The sequence below is a fragment of the Heloderma suspectum genome, chromosome 15 (assembly GCF_057233095.1).
Source record: "Heloderma suspectum isolate Gila_16-S chromosome 15, 16-S_ref, whole genome shotgun sequence".
NCBI classification, from domain to species: Eukaryota; Metazoa; Chordata; class Lepidosauria; order Squamata; family Helodermatidae; genus Heloderma; species Heloderma suspectum.
Window position 1 is genome coordinate 16,271,815 of NC_139472.1, and position 6,511 is coordinate 16,278,325.

Below are 6,511 nucleotides of genomic sequence, written 5' to 3' on the forward strand. Positions count from 1 at the left end.
CATGGAGGAGGCTTCCCGCCTCGCCCGGCCGCGAACGCGAAAGTTTTTTTTTTTTAAACACCCCCTAATAGGCTACGTGATGATTCACGTAGCCTATCACGGCTAGATCTGCAAAGTCAGCCGTGATAGGCTACGTCAATCGTCATGTAGCCTATCACGGGTGACTTAAAAAAAAAAAAAGTGCGTACGCTAATGGAGGCCCCCATAGGGATCCGCCATTCGCGTTCCTTATTTAGTCGCTGTAGTCTACGTAAATGTTTACCAAGCAGGCCAAGCAGTGCATTTTTCTTTTCAGTCTTTATGCTGTGGCTCGCTTTTACTCTGTTTCTGTTCTCTTTTAAACTCTTCAGAGTGCTATCCTATGCATGTTCAAACAGAAAAGAGTCCTGCAAACTCCCAGCATCCCCAGCCAGCCTACAACTGGTGGTTGTAGGTAGGAGTGCACGAAAGCCACTTACCTGGTCTCACAGCTTTTTGCGGTGGGGGGGAGGCGCTTCGCTGCTCTCCCCCCGAAGTTCAGGCCGGGGGGGGAGGCGCCTCGCCTTGCCCGGCCGCGAAATAAAAAGTAAAAAAAAAACAAAACGCCCCCGTTATAGGCTACGTGACGATTAACGTAGCCTATCACGGCTAGATCTGCAAAGTCAGCCGTGATAGGCTATGTGAATCGTCACATAGCCTATCATGGGTGACTTAAAAAAAAAAAAAAAAAAGCGCGTACGCTAATGGCGGCCCCCATAGGGAGCCACCATTCGCGTTCCTTATTTAGTTGCTGTAGTCTACGTAAATCTTTACGTAGACTACAGCGACCAAATAAGGAATGGGAATGGCGGCTCCCTATGGGGGCCGCCATTATCCATACACACTTTTTTTTTTTAAAGTCACCCATGATAGGCTACGTGACGATTCACGTAGCCTATCATGGCTGACTTTGCAAATCTAGCCGTGATAGGCTACGTGAATCGTCACGTAGCCTATCAGGGGGCGTTTTTGTTTTTTTTTCTTTCATTGCAATGGCGGCGGCAGCAGCTGGTTGAAAGACCGGCTGCCGCTCCCGCCCCGCTAGAACACCCGCCGAACCGCCGGCCGGACCCGCCGCCGGGAGGGACATTCGGCGAAGGTAAGTCCCGTCCTGGGGGGGGTGCGGGGTGCGGGGAGGTGCGGAGGATTTCTCCCCAAAACTTGTTCGGGGGGCCGAACACATTGGCGCTTTTTGGAAGTTTTGGGGAGAAATTCTCCGCCAACCCTAGACAGGTCAGCAAATGGCTTATCTGCACGCGAGGTGGACAATGCAGTCCCATCATGGCTCAGCTGCCCAAGCAACAGATATATGTCCTCAGACTTACTCTTGGTTTGCATTTTGCTTCCGGAACTCATACAGCTTGGACGGTTGTATTTGCTTTGCAGATTAGGGATTCTGCAAAGGGAGACACTGTGTTTCTGCGAGGGTTTAGAATTAGGGGAGAAGTGAGGCCTCGTCTGACTAACCGAGACTCCAAGAGGGACTTGGGAGGATTGTACTGAGGATTAACACCTATGAAGCTGATTGGTGGGAGATACAAGACAGATGAAAGGAAGGACTTTTTCACACAGCGCATAGTTAAACTATGGAATTTCCCACCACAGGATGTCGTGATGGCCACCAATTTGGATGGCTTTACAAGGGGGTTGGACAAATTCCTGGAGGAGAAGGCTATCCATGGCTACTAGTCTTGATGGCTATGTGCTACCTCCCATACCAGAGGCAGTGAGCCTACGTACACCAGTTGCTGGGGAACATGGACAGGAGGGTGCTGTTGCACTCATGCCCTGCTTGTGGGTTCCTGATGGACAGCTGGTTGGCCACTGTGTGAACAGAATGCTGGACTAAATGGACCTTTGGCCTGATCCAGCATCGTTGCTCTTATGTTCTTATTCCAACACTGGATAGCCAGATGCCTCCAGGGGGCTTACAAGCAGGGCATGAAGTCCTCTCCCAGTGTATGTCACCAACATATGGAATTCAGGGATGTACCCAGGGCTGGCAACAGGAACAGGCACTCTTGGGTGCCTGTCAAGCCCCATATATCTGCAAGGGGCCCACTGCTGACCCCTGAATCCTCCAAACCCCGCTGCATCTGCTCCTCCTTTTTGCCATCACTGCCTCTTCGCCCGCCCTCTTTGAGCATGCAAGTAGTGAGAAGGGTGAAGGGACATAGCCACGTTGTCCGCTTCCTTCCGGCCACCTTCTGGGCGGCTATGGCCCCAGAGGGAGAGAGCAAGCAGTGATAACAAAGGCAGGCCAAGCAGTGCATTTTTCTTTTCAGTCTTTATGCTGTGGCTCGCTTTTACTCTGTTTCTGTTCTCTTTTAAACTCTTCAGGGTGCTATCCTATGCATGTTCAAACAGAAAAGAGTCCTGCAAACTCCCAGCATCCCCAGCCAGCCTACAACTGGTGGTCGTAGGTAGGAGTGCACGAAAGCCACTTACCTGGTCTCACAGCTTTTTGCGGTGGGGGGGAGGCGCTTCGCTGCTCTAACCCCGAAGTTCAGGCCAGGGGGGGGAGGCTTCCTGCCTCGCCCGGCCGAAATTCAGGCTGTCTAGCTGCAGATGCAGGCTGGGTGGAGTGCGGAAGAGATGATCCCCTCTACGCTCCTCCCGCTGTGCATTGGATAGGCGGTCACCTCCAAGTTCAGAGGTGGCCATCTATCCGCATGTGAGCACTCCCTAAAAACTTAAAAAAAACAACAACTTCTAAGGGCCAATCTCCTGTCCATTTTAATTTATGTTGAAAGCAGGCACAGAGGTCCTTAATTACATCAGACCGCAGTCCGGGGGGGCAGGGGAAATTAATCTGTCTCTCTCACACCATTTTCTAGATCTGGGTCTAGATCTCTTGTAAGCTGCTGTTTGGCCCCCTGTGTGTATGTGTCAAACTAAACTTATGAGTTTTCCTCCGCAGATTAACTTGCAGGTTCAGGAGGGGATGATTTTAATCAGGAAAATGAAGTGAGGGGACGGGGGTTAACTTTTTCCCCCAGCATCATGATCCAGGTCTCATTTGCCCCTCCCACACCACTGCTACAGATATTATTTTAAAAGCAAACAAATTTGGGAGAGCCTATTCATGGAGCCTGTCATGTCATGTCTGGTTGTGTACTGAGTGTCTTTCCTTCTCTACAGCAGGGTGAAAAAAGGACCTTTTTCTTGTCGAGGTCCATAACTGGTAACTGGCAATGATCTAGGCAGTGGAGTATTTTATTTTTAACAAGCGAGTTCAGTGTTCCCCAACCTGGTGCCCTCCAGATGTTTTGGACTGTAGCTGCCAGCATTCCTGACCATTGCCCATGCTGGCTGAGGTTGATGGGGATTGAAGTCCAAAATGCCTGGAGGGTACCAGATTGGGGAAAGGTTGTTCTAGGTCCACTAATAGTGCAGTACTATGTATCTCTTCTCAGAAGTAAGTCGTATTGAGTACAACAGTACTTAGAATCATAGAATCATAGGGTTGGAAGGGACCTACAAGACCATCGAATCCAACCCCCTGCTCGGTGCAGGAATCCAAGTCAGAGCATCCCTGACAGATGGCTTTCCAGCCTCGTCTTGAATGCCTTCAGTGTGGGAGAGCCCACCACCACCCTAGGTCATGGGTTCCATTGTTGTATTGCTCCAAGAGTCAGGAAGTTTTTTCCTGATGTTCAGCCGGAATCTGGCTTCCTGTCACTTGAGCCCATGAGTCTGTGTCCTGCACTCTGGGATGATCGAGAAGAGATCCTGGCCTTCCTCTCTGTGACAACCTTTCAAGTACTTGAAGAGCGCTATCCTATCTCCCCCCAGTCTTCTCAAGGCTAAACATGCCCAGTTCTTTCAGCCTCTACTCACAGGGCTTTGTTTCCAGTCCCCAGATCATCTTCGTTATCCTCCTCTGAACCCTCTCCAGTTTGTCTGCATCCTTCTTCAAGTGTGGCACCCAGAACTGGACACAGTACTCCAGATGAGGCCTAACCAGTGCTGAGTAGAGGGGGACTAGTTCTTCATGTGATTTGGAAGCTATACTTCCATTCATGCAGCCCAAAATAGCATTTGCCTTTTTGCATCCACATCACCTTGTTGGCTCATTTTCAGCTTGTGATCGACAACAATTCCAAGATCCTTCTCACTTGTAGTATTGTTGAGCCAGGTATCCCCCATCTTGTAACTGTGCATTTGGTTTCTTTTTCCTAGGTGCAGAACTTGGCATTTATCCCTATTAAATTTCATTCTGTTATTTTATGGCCAGCGCTCCAGTCTATCAAGATCGCTTTGAATTTTGTTTCCGTCTTCCAAAGTATTAGCTATCCTGCCCAATTTTGTGTCATCTGCAAATGTGATCAGCATTCCCTGCACCTCCTCCTCCAAGTCATTAATACAGATGTTGAAGAGCACTGTGCTCAGGACTGAGCCCTGTGGTACCCCACTCTTTACCTCTCCCCAGTTTGAGAAGGTCCCATTGATAAGCACTCTTTGAGTCCGATTCTGTAGCCAACTGTGGATCCACCGGATCATTGTTTCATCTAGCCCACTTTGAGCTAGTTTGCTCATCAGGAGATCATGGGGCACTTTGTCGAAAGTTTTGCTGAAGTCGAGGTATATGATGTCTATGGCATTCCCACAGTCCAAAAGGGAGGTGACTCAATCAAAAAATGAGATCAGATTTGTCTGGCAGGATTTGTTCTTGACAAATCCATGTTGGCTTCGAGTAATCACGGCATTGTTTTCAAGGTGCTTACAGATGGATTGCTTGATCATCTGCTCCAGAATTTTCCCAGGGATTGATGTCAGACTGTCTGGTCTGTAGTTCCCAGGTTCCTCCTTTTTACCTTTGTTGAAGATAGGGACCACATTAGCCCTCCTCCAGTCATCTGGCACTTCCTCCATCCTCCATGATTTCTCAAAGAGAATAGACAGCGGTTCTGAGAGTTCTTCTGCCAGTTCCTTTCTTACTCTAGGGTGCAGTTCATCTGGCCCTGGAGATATGTACTCATTCAAAGTCGTTAGGTGTTCCTTGACCATATGCCTTTCGATCTCAAGCTGCAATCCTGCCCCTTCAGCCTGTACTTCGCCTTTGCCAGGGGGGCCATAGACCCTCTTTTGGGAGAAGACTGAGCCAAAGTAGGAATTGAACACCTCTGCCTTTTCTTTGTCATCTGTTATCATTTTGCCATCCTTATTTAATAGCTGAACAACCATTTCTTTCCTCTGCCTTTTACTATGCACGAATCTGAAGAAAGCCTTTTTTTTACTTTTAGCCTCCCTCGCTAACCTCAGCTCAATCTCAGCTTTAGCCTTCCTGGCGCCATCCCTGCAATTCTGTGCTACCTGCCTGTATTCTTCCTTTGTTGCTTGGCCTTCCTTCCACTTCCTGTATGTGTCCTTTTTTTTTCAGGTCATCTCTAAGCTTTTTATGAAGCCACGTTGGCTTCTTCTGTTGTCTTCCACCTTTTCTTCTTGTTGAAATTGTTTGTAATTGTGCCTTGAGAATTTCCTTTTCTAAAAGCTTCCACCCATCTTGGATTCCTTTTCTCGTTAGGGTTGCTTGCCATGGGACATTGCATTGTCCTTGAACACCGATCATTGTTCTGAGTTTATTAAAATCAGCTTTCCTAAATTCCTGGGTACCGGTTTGACTACACTCGGCTTTTGCTTTCTTTAGAACCAAGAACTCAAATACAACATGGTCACTTTCCCCCCAAGTTGTGGGAGACTCCTTGCTGCATGGGACTGAAACCCAAGTATATTGCAAAAATCCTTGGACTCGCCAGGTATGCTGTCTCCCAGGAGGATGGATTAGAGATGTTAGTGAAGGGTTGCCTACAGTCATAAAACCCTGGGTGGTCTCAGACAGTATATGTGCCAGGTTGAGCTCTTCATCTGAGGAGTCATTCCGGCTGCTGTCAGGGACAGACATGACACAGAATTTCCATGGAGCCTGTGAGGGTTTTTCAGTCTCCAGCCGTATCTCTAAGGAGTGTCGTAACATCTCCATTTCTTCAGGAAAAGCCTCTGCCGCCCCAGCAGTAGGGAGGAAATGGGGTGCGTTGGCACATCTTTCTTCCTTGCATCCCTCCTTGTTGCCATCAGGTGACAACTGATTAAAATAAAATCCAGAAGCACAAAGAAAGGGAGAATAGTTTCCCAGGAGTGAGAACAAGAGAACAAGAAAGTCAGGCAATTACTATCATAATGAGGCAGAAGATGCAAGAGCAGGCCAAGACCTGTCTGACTATGTTGCCATTTTAACCTTTACATCAGCTCCTTAACATACTTGAACCCTATTCCCGAGGTGGAAAAAAGTAGCGCCACAAGTTACACCACTAGCAGGATCAAAGATGCTCTAATGCATTGGATGACCATGTGGAGGTGTATCTAATACAAAAGAATATTTTCATCAACCAGCTTGCAATCTCAGGGAGGGATCTACAGAAGGCAGGCTATAGAAAACTAAGCAGACACCTCTGTTCAGTCACCTAGCAAGCAGTGTTGTCTGCATCTTCCA